We start from the raw sequence: 15204 nt of genomic DNA, 5'->3' as shown, positions 1-15204 counted from the left end.
TTCTGGGTGATCAGATACCCTTTTGTGGCCTCCAAGGGCACCACAAATGTGGTGCACAGACATATATGCAGGCAAGACACTCAAACACATAAAAAATAACAGTACATGAAAATTTTTGTTGTTGTTTTCAACACAGGGTTTCGCTGTGTAGCTGGCCCTGGATGTCCTGGACTCGCTTTGTAGACCCAGCTGGCCTCAAACTCATAGAGATCTGCTGGCCTCTGCCTCCCAGAGTGCTGGGATTACACTCATGTGCCACTGTGCCCGGGTAATACATGAAATTTTTAAGAGATGAAATGCTATGCTTCCAAGACAGCTTATGAGGCTCAATTTCTAAAATAAGATAAAGTAAGTGTTTGCTGCAGATGTCAGTGAGAAGTTAGGGGATTTTTCAGGACAAAGGCAGAAAGCAACTACATGTTTTCCCTAGAATATCATAAGAACGTTCTCTAGGTCAGTTGTTGATATTTACTTTTCAAACTTCTTGAGCAAAGCCTTCATAATCCACATTGTTTCTGGCACTACTGTCATGCAAACTAGGATGGCCTGTTAAGCACTGCTTTCCTAATCCAAACTCCCAAAGCAGCCCTCATTCACCCCCAAAATACATGATCAGGCCTATCAGCAATAGCGCACTCCCTTGTACAAACTAAAGTTTTGTTACTTTTCTATTGCTGTGATAAGACACTGTGTCCAAGGCAACTAATAAAAGATTATTTGTGGCTTATAGTTTCAGAGGGTTAGAGTGCATGACCATTAAGGTAGAGGGCATGGGAACAGGTGTGCATGCATGGTGATAGGTCAGTAGCTGAAAAAATTACATTTGATCTACAAACACAAAACAGAACTAACTAGGAATGGTATAGGTGTTTGAAACTTCAAAGCCAGCTACCAGTGACACATCTTCAACAGCACCATACCTCCTAATCCTTTCAAGTAGTACCATCAACTGGGAACCAAGTACACAAATACATAACTCAATGGAAACCATTCTCATTACTACACTAGTGATGTTTAAAACCATTTTAAATGTCTTGTCAGTCACAGAGATATTAGGTCAGACATGGGGCTGAGCAATGAATGGCTTTCAAAGAAACTAATCCCTGTGACATAATTTTATGTCAACTTTTGACACAACCTACTTGAGAGGTGGGAACCTCAATTAAGAAACTGCCTGTACAGCAGATCCAGTCTGAGGCCAGCCTGGCCTACAAAATAAGTTCCAGGATCATCAAGGATACATAGAGAAACCCTGTCAGAAAGAAGGAAAGAGGGGGAGAGGGAGGGGAGGGAGGGAGAGTGGGAGGGAAAGGGAGGGAGTGTTGCTATGCCTGGGCTAGTAGTCCTGGGTTCTATAAGAAAGCAAGCTGAAAAAGCCATGATAAGCAATTAGTATAGAGTACCTTTCCACAGCCTCTGTATCAGTTCCTGTCCCGAGAGTTCCTGTCAGGACTTGTTTTGATGATGAACAGTGATATGGGAGTATAAGCCACCTCACAGAACCTTCTCCAAAACTGACCATGCACTCGGTCACAAAGCAAGCCTCAACAGATACAAGAAGACTAAAATAGCCCCTAGTGTATGATCAGACCCACTACATATTAAAGCTGTAATTCAACAACAACAGAAACAACAGAAAGTCTACAAACTCATGAAAACTGAACAACTCCTTACTCAATGATCTCTGGGTCAGGGATGAAATAAAAAAAGAAATTAAAAACTTCCTAGAATTCAATGAAAATGAAGGCACAACATACCCAGCATTAATCCATCATAGTCAGGGATAAAATAAAGAATTAAAGACTTTCTAGAATTTAATGAAAATGAAGGTACAACATATCCAAAGTTATGGGACACAATGAAAGCAGTGCTAAGAGGAAAAGTTTATAGCACTAAGCACCTTCATAAAGAAATTGGAGATAGCCCATACTAGCAACTTAACAGCACACCTGAAAGCTCTAGAAGAAAACACACCAAAAAGGAGGAAATGACAGGAAATCATCCAACTCAGAGCTGAAATCAATAAATTAGAAACAGAGAATACAAAAAAAAAAAAAAAAAAAAAAAAAAAAAAATCAATGAAAATAATAGAGCTGGTTCTTTCAGAAAATCAACAAGATAGACAAATCTTTAGCCAAATTACCTAAAAGGCAGAAGGAAAATACCCAAATTAGCAAAATCAGAAATGAAACGGGAACATAACAGACCTAAGGACATCCAAAACATCATTAGATCTTACTTCAAAAGCCTATAGTCCACAAAATTGGAAAAATCTAAAGAAATGGATGATTTTTCTTGATAGATTTCAATTACCAGAGTTAAATCAAGAAAAGGTAAACAGCTAAAAGACTCCAAAAGAAATAGAAGCACCCATCAAATGTCTCTCAACCAATAAAAGCCTAAGGCCAGTTGGTTTTACTGCATAATTCTACTAGACATTCAAAGAAGAGCTAAAACCAATACTCTTCAAACTATTCCAGAAAATGGAAACAGAAGGAACATTGCCAAGTTCATTCTATGAGGTCACAGTCTCCCTGATATCCTAAACCACACAAAGACTCAACAAAGAAAGAGAATTTCAGACCAGTTTCACTCTTGACCATTGATGCAAAAATACTCAATAAAATATTCACAAACCAAATCCAAGAACATATCAAATACATCCTCCATGATCAAGTACACTTTATCCCAGAGATGCAAGGATGCTTCAAAATACGAAAACCCATCAATGTAGTTCACCCTATAAGCAAACTGAAAGGAAACAACAACAACAACACACGATCATCTCATTAGATGCAGAAAAAACCTTTGACAAAATCCAACACCCTTTCATGATAAAAGTCTTGGACCAATCAGGGATACAAGGCTCATTCCTAAACATAATAAACACTATATACAATAAGCTGATTCTCAACATCAAACCAAATGAAGAGAAACTCAAAGCAATTCCATTAAAATCAGGGACAAGACAAGGCTGCCCACTCTCTTCATATCTATTCAATATAGTACTAGAAGTTCTAGCTAGAGCAGTAAGACAATTAAAGGAGGTCAAGGGGATACAAGTTGGAAAGGAAGGAGTTAAAGCATCATTATTCACAGATGATATGATAGTATACATAAGTGATCCCAAAAATTCCACTAGAGAATGCTACAGATGAAAAATACCTTTAGCAAAGTGGCTGGATACAAGATTAAATCAACAAAATCAGTAGCCTTCCTGTATTATACAAAATACAAATGGGTTAAGAAAGAAATTATGGAGACTATACCCTTTACAATAGCCACAAATAATACAAAATATCTTGGTATAACTCTAACCAAGAAAGTAAAAAACCTGTATGACAAGAACTTCAAGTCTCTGAAATTGAAGAAGACATGAGAAGAGGTAAAGATGTCCTATGCTCATGGATCTGTAGGATTAACATGGTAAAAATAACATGTTATCACACCAAAAGCAATCTGCAGATTCAATGTAATCCCCAGATTCAATGCAATTCCCATCAATATACCAACACAATTCTTTAGAGACCCTGAAAGAATAATCCTCAACTTCATATGGAAAACCAAAACAACCTGAATAGCTAAACCGATCCTTTACAATAAAAGAACTTCTGAAGGTATCTCCATCCCTGACTTCAAGGTATAATACAGAGCAACAGTAATAAAAACTGCATGTTATTGGCATAGAAATCAACTGGTTGATCAATGGAATTGAGTCAAAGACCCAGAAATAAACCCTCACCTACAGACTTCTGATTTTTGACAAAGGAGCCAATGGGAAAAAGACAGCATCTTCAACAAATGGTGCTTGCCTTACTGGATGTCTACATGTAGAAAAATGCAAATAGATCCCTATCTATCACCCTGCACAAAACTAAAGTCCAAGTGGATCAAAGACCTCAACACAATGCCAAAACCACTAAATCTATTAGAAAAGAAAGTGGGGTAGAGCTTTGAACTCATTGGCACAGACACAACTTCCTGAACAGAAAACCAACAGTTAAGACTCTAAGATCAACAATTAATATATGGGACCTCTTGGAACTGAAAGCTTCTGTAAAGAAAGGACACTGTTAACAGAACAAAATGGTAGCCTACAGATTGGGAAAAGATCTTCACCAACCCTACATCTAACAAAGGGCTAATAGCCAAAATATATAAAGAACTCAAGGAATGAAACATCACCAAACTAAATACGCCAATTAAAAAGTGGGGTACAGAGCTAAACAGAGAATCAGGAATATTAAATGGCAGTTTCAGCGAAGAAGCAGTTAAAGAAATGCTCAACGTCCTTAGTCATCAGGAAAACATAAATCAAAACTTCAGAACTGACCCCTTTGTCTTTGTTCATGTTTCTATTATGTGACTTAAAATGCCATGACCAAAAAGCAAGTTGGGGAAGAAAGGGATTATTTTGCTTACACTTCCAGATCACAATCTATCATTAGAGGATGTCAGAACAAGAACGCAAGCAGGGCTGGAACCTGGAAGCAGGAACTGATGCAGAGGCCAAGAAGGGGTGCTGCTTACTGTCTTGCTTAACCTGCCTTCTTATAAAACCGAGGACTATCAATCCTGGGATGGCACCACCCACCGTGGGCTGGGCCCTCTCCCACTGATCACTAATTGAGAAAATACCCCACAGCTGGATCTCATGGTGGCACTTCCTCAACTGAGGCTCCTTTCTCTGTGATGACTCTAGCTTGTGTCAAGTTGTGACACAAAACCAACCAATACAACTGACTCCTTGTGAACTTGACACACAAACACATTACTATTAAGCTACAATCTTTTCTTCCTTATTCTTCAAAAAGAGCTACATGACTTTAAAGTCCCACAGTCTTTACAAGTTCAAAGACATTAAAATTTCAGTCTCTTTAAATATCTAACTTTTTAAAAAATCTAAAGTTTTTAAAAATTCAGTCTCTTAACTGTAGGTGCCAATAAAATACTTTCTTCAAGAGGGAAAAATCAGGGCACAGTCACAATCAAATCAAAGCAGATCAAATGGGTGTAACATAGCTCTTAAGAGTGGAAAATGAAATAAGAATTGATTTATTGAAAAAAAAACAAAGATGATAAGAACTTAGCTAAAATAACCAAAAGACAAAGAATATACAAGTTAGTAAAACCAGACACATACAAAAAAATAATTACCCTGTAATACGCCTTTACAACAGACCCCACTAAAATCCAGACGATCCTTGCGTAATATTGTTAAAATATTATATTCCAATCAAGAGAAAAATCTAAAAGAAATGGGTAAATTTCTAGACACTTAATGACTTGTAAAAACTGAATCAAGAGTGTACCTGAAAACAGGAGGAGGCGGCGGCAGAGGGGAGAAGGAAAGGAGGAGGAAAGAAGAGAGGAAGGAAAGAAGGAAGGGGAGGAAAAGAGGAGGAGGAGAAAGAACAACCACCATCACCACCACCACCTAAACCAGTCAATAAGAAATGAGACTGAAGCTGTATTCTCTGATGCTGTTGCCTGCCCTTCGATCCCTTTCTCCTGGCTGGGCTGCCTTGTCTGGCCTCAGTGGGAGAGGACACAGTCCACCAGAGTGGATTGGTACCCTGGGGGATGAGGGGGCACTTCTCTTCTATGAGAAGGAGACGGGGTATGGGTGAGGTGTGTATGCGGTATTGAGGGTGGGACTAGGAGAAGAGAAGGGAAGGGGCTGTGATCAGGCTATAAAGTGATTAAATAAATTAATGAAAAAAGGTTTCCAAACAAGAAAAGTGCAGGACTGGACAGGTTCCTGGTCAAATCTACCATTCAACACAAGCTCCAACAAAACAATATGTAAGATAGAAAGGGAAGAAACACTTTAAAAATCATTCCACAAACCCAGTAGCACCTTGCTACCACAACCAAATGTGGACCGAACAAAAGTAAAACTATAGACTAATAGTCTTGACATACATAAATGCAAAAGGTCTTCAGTACCTGTGAACCAACTTCAGCAATACATTAAACAGATCATGTATCAGGTAGGTCATACTGGTTTTCACTTCAGATATGCAAGGATAGTTCAACATATACAAATCAATAAATGTACTATAGCACATTCCTAAATTCAGGAATAATTCACACAATCATCATAATGCATACACAAAACAGCTCTGACAAAATTCAATATCCCTTCATGAGAAAAGTCTGGAAGAAAACTAAATATGGAAAGACCAAATGTCAACATAATGAAGTCTACACAACACAAATGCACAGCCAATATCAACTGAATAGGGAAAAACTAAAGCATTTCCTTTAAAATGTGCAACGAGAAAAGGATGTCCATCCTCACCTCTCTTACTCAGGATGTTATTTGAAATCTTACCACAATGAGGTACATCTAATAAATAAAAGGGATACAAACAGGAGAAAGAAAAGTCAAACTACCATTCTTTATACAGAACATGATCTTATACTTAGATGACCTTTAAATCATCACCAGAAAATTCTTAGATATGATAAGATAAATTCAGCAAAGCAATGGGATACCAAATGAACCTACAAATATCAGGAGCTTGCCTGCTTCCACTCTGCTTCACTTCTCTTTCCTCTCTTCTTCACTCCTCCCATCCCCACCTTTCTCCTAATACGGGATATTGAACCCAGGGTTTCTTGCATGCTAAGTAAGCTCTTTACCACTGAGATGTACATCAAAGCCTCTTTTCATTTTATTTTGACAGGGTCTCATTAAATTGTATGAAGTGACTTTAACTCACTCTGTAGCTGTGCTAAGCTTAAGCTTGCTATCTTAAGTCTCTGCTTCCCTGGCAGATAGGTTTATAAACTTGTACCACTAGACCTACCTAATCAGTAGTTTTTCTATGCACCAATAATGAACTTGCTAAGAAAAAAAGAGAGAAAATTAATTTTATTCAAAAGAGCCGCCAACTACAAAGAAAATACCTAGAAGTAAACCAAAGCTTATGATAGAGCTCTACAGTAAAAATATAAAATATTGAAGAAGAAAAAAGATAAAACACTGTTAGTATTCAACATATTCCCACCAAAATATCAATGATATTCTTTATGGAGGTAGAAAAATTATCCTAAAATTCAAAACAGTAATCCAGGGCCAAAGTAATCCTGGGCAAATGGAGCAACGTTGGAGACATCACAGTATTTGAGTCTGAAATGGACTCTAGAGGTGTAACAAAAGCATAGTATTAGCATAAAGCAGACATGCCAATAGATGGAACAAAACAGAGGGTCAAGAAATAAACCCATCTGATTCTTGAGAAAGGGGCCAAAAATACATGTTAAAGACAACCTCTGTAGCAAATGGTGTTACAAAAACTAACTATGTAGGTCAATGAGATGGCTCAGTTGGCCAAGGCACTTGACACCAACCACGGCACAAGGTCACTCCCCTGGACTCACATGATGGAAGAGAAGAACCAACTCCAGCAAACTGTTTCTTGACAACCACCATGTGCACCAACCTTCCCACACAAATAAGTAAGTAAATAAATGTATTCTAAAAGCTGGATATACATATACAGAAACTAGAAACTATCCTCAAAATGGAATCAAAGTACTTAACATACTGAGAATCAGAAAACATAGGTAATCTCCTCAAAATCCAGAGTGAGAAGCTCCCTTTTCTTCCGATATCTTGCCTTTTTATTTACAGTAGCCAAGTTATGGAAAACAGTTCAGGTACAATGTAGTATACAGACACACAATGGAGTAATATTAATCCATAAAGCAAAACTATTTAACAGAAAACACATGGAACTGGTAATGTCATGTTAAGCAAAATAATACAGTCTCAGAAAAGTATCACAAGTTTTCTCTCATGGTAAATCTGAAGGGTGAGTGTTTCATGGCATAAAAGTAAAAGGGAAACTATTACAGAAAAGAAAATCAGGACAAGGTAGGAGGAGAAAGGGTAAGAGAAGATCATAAGACAAGAGCCTTGGAGGTGGTGATAAAAGGCTATGTGCATGAGTGAAAATGTCACAATAAAATAGTAACTTTACACAATTAATATGGACTAAAAAAGAGGTTTGATTTTATATGCAGTAGTCCAATGCTCATGGACTGATGAAACAAGTGATGATGACACAAGGGAAGGAAGAAAGAATTAGGCAACTGTGTTAAGTTACTCACACTATGTATGAAGTACAGTGTTATTTCAAACTGCATTTAGATTAACTACAACTATATATTGCAAACTCTAAGAACAATCATTAATTTTTTTCTTGAGATATAACTGAGGGTTGGCGAGATGGCTAAATAGATAAAGGCACTTGCTGCCAAGCCTGATGACCCAAGTTTGACTTCCCAGAACCTATATGATGGAAAGAGAGAACTGACTCACAAAGTTGTCCTCTGGCCTCCATGTGCAATTGCATGTACACACATAATAAACAAATGTATTCTTTTAAAGCTATGACTAATATATTAGGAAAGAAAATGGGGGACCCCATGCAGGAAGAGCTGCAGTGGGCAGGTGAACTTCCTTGGAGATGTATGGCCCCAAGGGCTCTGGATTGCTTCCTGTTCCTGATGTGCCTTCTCATGCTGTCACTGCTATATGCTCATATACCTGGCATGGTGTGATTAGGTGTGCGGAGCCTATGGTCTGGTGTGACTGCTTCCTGGGTAACAGCCCACTCATTGGATAATTTTCCTTCAAAGCAATATAAAGACGAAGTTAGTAATAGTGTTTAGATGAATTAATGATTTTACAGAATTCCTGACTTGACTTGGGCAGTTTCAGAAAGTTAGGTTAAGATGTTTTTGTCAGTGGCTCTGATGTAGAAAATCTTGAGGAACAATTTAAAGTTAAAAAAAGTTTACTCTTTTGAGGTGGAGACTTTTTGAGGTTAATGAGCAAAAACAGTATCGCAATTAGTACTGGATGATGTGACTCTCTCACAGAAGCTGGATTTCAGGGTCATTAATCTCTCATACCCATTTTTGCCCTCAGCTTCCTGACAGGAGTCAATAAAAATTGCTAATGAACAGATGTGCACCTTGAGCATTTAAAGTAGAAACGGTTGATTGTTTTTTATATAAAAGTTTAGATGTGTGATTCTTTTAATATTTTTATAAAATTACTTTTTAAGATAATTGATTCTTTCTTTGTAACTATAAATTACAGCCTGTCAGTAAAGAAGGACCGGCTGAAAAAAAATTACCTTGCTTGTTTATACTTTGTTAATCTATAACAAGTTACTTAGCCAGAAATGTATGTGGGTTCTTGGGACTAATATGTTTTTCATATTTGTTTCTCACCCATAATACATAAAACATTTGATCACCTGAAGGTATTGGGGAACATATTTTTCTTATGTATATTCATTATAATTGTTCACTTATAGAAAAACAGAATGTAAGTTCATTGTAATTTTTGTACTGCTTGAAAGATTTTGCTGGGATATATATAAGCTGTGGGAGAAAAATAAAGTTGCTGGAGTCTGCTTGTTGGATTTGCTCCATCTAGCAGATGCACATATTTGTGTGTGTGTGTGTGTGTGTGTGTGTGTGTGTGTGTGTGTGTGTGTGTGTGTACGTGCACATGTATGACCCCCCACCCCTTTACTGTTTTCCTTATGGATGGCCTGCCCCAAAGAGTTCAAAGAGCTCAGAATCTTTCACCAGTTACAAGCAGTACTGGCCCTCAGTTGCCAGGAGCCATAAGCTCTGGCCCTGAGTCACCAACTCTACATATACCTCCTCAGTCTGCCCTGACTGGTTGAAACTGGTCTTGGTTAGAAAAACAATGGAATCATTTTAAGTGCTAGGTTAAAACAATCAAAGTGTTAAGCATAGTAGCATATACCTGTAATTCCAACACTCAAGAAGGTGAGGCAAGATCACAAGCTTGAGGCCAGCCTGGGCTACAGAGCAATACATATATGTATGTGTATATTTATGTGTGTGTATATATATATGTATGTGTATATTTATGTGTGTGTGTATATATATGTGTGTATATATATGTATGTGTATTTTTATGTGTGTGTGTATATATGTGTGTATATATATGTATGTGTATATTTATGTGTGTGCGTATATATATGTGTGTGTATATATGTATGTATGAATAAACAATGTATTCTTACTCAGGATGTACCTTATATAAGGGAGCAGTAGAAAATCATACTGAGAAAATCAAAACAAGGACTGAATGCAGTTATGCAGAGGGAAGAAAAGTCTGAACTAAAATCTTTTCTACAGTGTAGGTTCATGTGTTATTTTAACACACTCACCTGTACAGAGGAAGAACAGAAAGTTGACAAAAGCCTATCTGCCTTCCTGTCTCTTTGTTTTGAGCTTCTCAAGACTTGCAATGAATGTGATAAAAGTTGAGTTAGCATAAAAACTGGCAACTTCCACCACACAGAAATACTTGATAAAAGCCTCACGTGTAATCCCAGTACTCAAAGAGGCAGAGGTAGGTGGACCCCTTTGAGTTTGAGGCCAGCCTGGTCTACAAAGCAAGTCCAGGACAACCAAGGCTGAACAGAGAAACCCTGTTTCAAAAAAAGACCAAACCAAACGAAACCAAAACAACAACAACAAAAAAAAGAAAAAAGAAAAAAGAAAAAGAAATAGAAAGAAAAAGGAAAAGAAGAAATACTCAATAAAGTAATGTAGATAACTCATTCTGTGGGGCTGGGAATAGTTCAACTGGCAGAACACTTACTTACCTAACATGAAGAAAGCCCTGGGTTCCATCAACATAAACCAGACTGAACAAAAGCCATGCTTAAGACCAGTACCACAGGGCTGAGTCTACACTCTTACTACCCTCATAGTGTCTCAACACAAATGAAAACTGGTCAGAGTTGGTTAATTTCATGGAATTCTAGCAAAGACAACTAAAACTCCAAGGCAAAGTCAGCCCAAATGTTGGGCAATGGGCATCCACCACTGAACATTAACCCAGAAAGATTACAAAATACGCCATGGAATGAACTATCACCTAGAGAGAGGATCTGCACATACAGCCAACAAGAAAATGTGCAACCAAGCTTTAAAAATCAGACAAAATTAATTAAGGCTAAATGTCCAAAGATAACAGGAAGAATAAAACTACTAGAAGAAAAAAAAGAAAAAGTAACTAAGAATAGAGTAAAGAAGAATACTAAAATGTTAAAAAGTGAATACTCGCTGCTACATACTAGTTCAGAAACATATCTATAAGCTACTCATAAGGACTGAGAGTGGTTTGGGACTAACAATATTTTAAATAGTAAAAAAAAAAAAAAAAAAAAAAAAAAAGCCTCCTATACGGGAAAACACCTTACATAGGAGAAAAAGGGAAGCATGTACAGTAAGGTGATGACCTTATTCAACTTCAGGCATTCTTGTACACCAAGACAAATTATTAACACTTACATACATATTGATTAATTTGTGCTCACAATAAATAATGAAATAATGTCATGAAGGAAAGCAGAAAGGGAAGGGCACAATGAATATTAATTAGATGGACCGTCAGAAGAATTGATACTTCGGCATTTTAGTGGCTCTCTGAATAAAGTGAGGAAATGAATTCTTAGGAGAGTTTTGATGAAGAATTCTAGGCAGAAGAAAATATAAGCAACATTTTAGTGACAGAATGAGCTTTTTATATTGAAGGTAGTTGAAGGCAGAGAAGATTCACTGTGATCAGTCAAAGACTGAGGCAGAAGAGAAAGCAATGCAGAACTAGACTATGATCACATAGTCTGCATTGTTTCTTTCTAACAAGATACAGTCTTGCTCAGCAGATAAAAGCACTTGCCATGCAAACTGGACAATCTGAGTTCAATCCCAGCAACTCATACTGAAAGGAAAGAACCAATTCCTGAGACAGACACACACGCGCGCACGCACACACACACACACACACACCATAATGTGCTTTTAAAAGTTTTAAAGAATGCTGGTTGTAGTAGTGCATGCCTGTAATCCCAGCATTTAGAAAGCAGAGAAAGGCAGGTCTCTGTGAGTTCGAGGCCAGCCTGGTCTACAAAGCGAGTCTAAGATAGTCAGGGCTATACAGTGAAACCCTGTCTCAAAAAACTAAAAAAAAGTTGAGAAAGTTTTAAAACTATAATCACCTAATTATGAATATATACCTATCAATTTAGGCATCAATATACAGAAAATAAAGCCCCCCAAAAAGGAAATCATTACAGAAAGACAATTCTGTAAACAAATAAGAGATGTTAATTATAGCTATCAGAAACCACAACTATCAAGCAACAATTACTTAAGACAGAAAGGAACAAGAAGCTTCTGTGCTACTGAACAAATATCAGCACTAGAAAATGCAAAGAAAATGCTTTGTGGAAATTAGTGCACAACAAAAGTTACAGCAGAAGCATGAAAAGGTGAGGAGGGCTATGAACTGGGACAAGAGCTAGAAAGAGCAGAGAGCTACACAAGAGCAGAGATCAACACAAGTGAAAGTGTAAGCGGACTGGAAGACTTAGTTCTTCTCTATGGGAATGGAGTAGAATTTTACTAATGGATATTAAGAGACTAAGGGAAATGCTAGGTGTGAGGCCAATAGTGAATGGAATGAATATACAGAGTATGTCATTTAATAATTGCAATAATGTAACCAAAAAGGCAACAAGGGTCTGAATACAGTAATAGTGCAAGAACACAGAAGTGGGCTATACTGTGAAGCACATTTTGATGATGTAAAGAGAGAGGGAATAATTGTAAAAGAAAGATATGGGTTGGAGAAATGTCTCAGTAGTTAAGAGTATGCTCCTCTTCTAGAGGACTGTAGTTCGGTTCCCAGAACCAACATCTAGCTGCCTACAGCTACCATCTCACAACCGTCTGTACTTGCCAGGAAATCCAACACCCTTCTTTGGTTTTTTCAGGCACTCACACTCATGTTTGCATTAACTACAAACAGACACGTACATATACATACAACTAAAGATAAAAATAAAATATTAAAAAACAAGACTTGGTGACAAGCACCAGTGGGCTAAGTTGCTGTCAGGAAAATTCTTTTTTCCTATCAGACACAAAGGAAAAATGCTACTTGTGAATATTCTGAAAGACTTGAAAAGGCAGTTTAATATAAAGAAAACTAGATTTTCTTTTGAATTTACAGAATGAAGTAATGATAGGGCAGAGACTGCATTTATGTATGAAATAACCAGCACAATGACAACTGCACCCTTAAGGCTAAATGGGTTGACCAAAGAACGGCCTGCAGTATTTGGACACACAGGACCTAACAAAAACAAGGTCTATACTTTTTAAAAAAAAAAAAAATGCTTAGCTATAAATACACTCTATATTTTCCTTAACATTTTAGGATACCCATGAGCCAATTAGGATGACTTTGGTTTCAAAAGTTAAACTCTTGGTTTGAGGAGAACAACGTAGATAGAGCTTTGAGTGGCACCCAAAGTTAGGAAAAGGAAGAAAAAAGCACTCAAGCAAACCAGAAAGCCCTAAAGGAAAGATGTCTATAAAATTCAGCAACAACTGTTTAAAGCAATGGGTTCTAAACAGAATAAAATACAAGAGATGGGGAGTGAGCTGGAACTGAGAGGAAACAAGAGTCTAGCTCTGACCTTTTAGCAGATGTATGTTCCCCAAATGAAGCAACAAATCCATCTTTACTGGCGGAGAAAACCAACACCAAGCACAGGATGTTCTTCTATCAATTCTTCATGTCACTACATGGATGTATTAATACAAACTAGTGAAAATGACCCTTTCATTAATCCAACATCATTAGCGAGGAGGACTATTGCTAGCAAGATTTTAAAATGAGATGTAGAAATAGAAAAACAAGATAGAAAATAGAGAGGCCAGCACAAACTATGAATTGATGTCATTATATGAAGGTACAGTTTATGTGCTTACCCAGTTTCACAATAGAGCTATGTGGAATTTGATACAATTAGCTGCTTCATTAAAACGTAAGCATTTCCAACTCAAAATAATGTACTTTTATAAAAATCCTCACATTTTAACTCTTTAGATTTCGTTGTGGAAATGTACCGTCTTGATAGCCTTAAGTATATTTTTGACAATCAGGAATTTAGCTCCAGAACCCAAACTATTCTCTAAAATACAAATGGTAATATTAAACGTAGCCTATGATAATTACTTATGTCACGTCTATCGCTTAGATATTCCTTGAGTGTCGCTTTTCTTTAAAAGTATTACTGTACTGGGAATGAAAACTGGTTTACCCCCAGCATCATGACGGAAATGACAGGCACAGGAGCCACAACAACCTGCTGACTCATACAGTTTCTTCATCTTTTAAAAGGCACGCACCTGATCCTGCTTAAGCAACTGGGATAGGATCGTTTGCGAGGAAATTTGGGAAGAAAATGAAATTGCCTAGAAGTAAAAATATCCAGCCCCACCAAAACACAAGGGGCATGCTGCCCAGTAGGAGAAACCGTCGAACTCTCCAGGGAACTGCCAGAGAACACCGCCTCTCGGACCCGGCGCAGCACCGCAGAGGGACTGGACGGGACTACCGGCGGCGGGGGCCGGACACAACCAACCAAAACACCCCGCGGCCACGCCCGCGGCACCCGGCAGCAGGGCCCAGCGCTCGCCTGGACCCATGGCCTGCGCGCCCGGCCTCTACCCGGGAGGCCACATGCCACCCAGTCACCCAGCCGGCCCTCGGTTACTCACCGGGACGCAGGCAGCAGTCAGGGGCGCCGCGGCCGCCACTCGCCTCCCGCGGGCGCTGTTGTCCACACCAGCTGGGCCGTCCTTTCGCATCTGCGGCGTTCCGACCCCAAACATTGGGACGACAAGCACCACCCTCCGCCACGCCACGCCCCCAGCGGAAGTGACGTAACCCCTAGGTCCGGTTTTCTGACTCCCGCCCTCCTAGGAGTGCACAATAGGGCGTGGCTGTGGGAGGGAGGGGGGGGAAGATGGGGGCGGGAAGCAAGGTGGGGCTAAGTGCGTGGGTGAGCCCTGGCTTGGGAAGCCACAAGCTATGCTTTTATGGCCTGTTGTGGCGGATGGGCAGAGATCCCTATCTTTTTATCTCAGTCCTGGGTCTCAGAGTCTCTGACTGTTTGCTTACCCCGTCATCATCCCTAGTCAGCAGAGTTGAGCATGCCAGAAGGTTCTGCGCGTGCTCTGTGTTGCCCAGGTGCCTGGAAATTGCTTTAACAGCAGGCTGGGTGTGAGCACCCTGGCTGGACCCTGTCATCCTGTTGTGGTAACACCTCCTCTTTTTCTGTT

At 38.8% G+C, this 15204-nt stretch overlaps 1 protein-coding gene across 2 annotated transcripts in view; it reads right to left on the bottom strand.

Annotated features, from left to right (window-relative positions):
* Pnpla8 (patatin like phospholipase domain containing 8) overlaps window positions 1-14806 on the bottom strand; it is a 49051-nt gene extending 34245 nt beyond the window's left edge. Inside the window, exon 1 of one of the 2 annotated variants that reach the window (XM_051145218.1) lies at window positions 14641-14806. The gene's annotated coding sequence lies outside the window, so the exon portion shown is untranslated. The remainder of the gene's footprint in view (window positions 1-14640) is intronic. The other variant, XM_051145227.1, reaches the window with a different exon arrangement.
* Between the last annotated feature and the right edge of the window lie 398 nt (window positions 14807-15204).

The sequence above is a fragment of the Acomys russatus genome, chromosome 1 (assembly GCF_903995435.1).
Source record: "Acomys russatus chromosome 1, mAcoRus1.1, whole genome shotgun sequence".
Taxonomy (NCBI): Eukaryota; Metazoa; Chordata; class Mammalia; order Rodentia; family Muridae; genus Acomys; species Acomys russatus.
The sequence above is the reverse complement of the archived record's forward strand: the minus strand, read 5'-3'. Positions and strand labels throughout refer to the sequence as shown.